The 733-nt window shown below is 38.2% G+C and overlaps 1 long non-coding RNA gene across 1 annotated transcript; it reads right to left on the bottom strand.

Moving 5' to 3' along the window:
- Positions 1–19: 19 nt before the first annotated feature.
- On the bottom strand, positions 20–414 carry LOC147819652 (uncharacterized). The gene is made up of 2 exons (XR_015436740.1): positions 326–414; positions 20–231 (listed from the first exon to the last, which is right to left on the bottom strand). It is a non-coding gene; the product is annotated as an uncharacterized LOC147819652 (long non-coding RNA).
- Positions 415–733: the final 319 nt, after the last annotated feature.

Below are 733 nucleotides of genomic sequence, written 5' to 3'. Positions count from 1 at the left end.
AAAATTATGTGCACTGAAGTAAAACAAGACTGCCTAACATCTTTTATTTAGATTGAAACTATGTTTTTACAAAGAAGCAAAACGTACTGGTGTATTCCTCTCAACCGTAAAGGACCATAGTCAGTGCGGTACATGTTGCAGGCAGAACACAATGAGGCAGAGCGGCTCCAACCCAGGACGGTCTACCATACATGGTAATTCTTCCTCGATCTCCCATAGCCGTCTGGTAACCTACAGTGAATTGCAAATGGTAATGCTATGGTTTATTATTAATGTAATGTAATCAAAACAAATTAATGATTAGTTTGTCCAGTGAGACTGCTACCTGTGGTATCTCCTAGCAGCAGATATTCTCAGCTTCTGTGGGCATGGTTGCACAGTTTCCACAGGAGCACCTGTCCAAAATATAGAGAAAATGGAAACATTCACCAAAATATAAAGCTTATGAAATTAAAACACAGACAGACAGTGGAGCTAAGGTGGGTAAGAAGTAAGCTTGGCTACATATCAAGCGCATATAACAGAGGTAATTTATAACATGTCACTTATTGCATATAATGTGGAGCTTGACAACAGTGTAGTGTAGAAAACTGCCCAGTTTAGTCTTTGACTAAAGATTACTGTTGCTGTCAGACATGTTTATGCTGATTTACAGCTTTCATTGTAATACACAAAATAAATTTACTACATAAAGGAAGATGTCATGATGAGCATCTCTGCTCAAAACATGGAG

This window comes from Seriola lalandi, unplaced genomic scaffold (assembly GCF_002814215.2).
Source record: "Seriola lalandi dorsalis isolate HSWRI2012SDOR001 ecotype SW California unplaced genomic scaffold, Sedor1 jcf7180002051176, whole genome shotgun sequence".
Taxonomy (NCBI): domain Eukaryota; kingdom Metazoa; phylum Chordata; class Actinopteri; order Carangiformes; family Carangidae; genus Seriola; species Seriola lalandi.
This window is presented reverse-complemented; position numbering and strand designations above follow the sequence as displayed.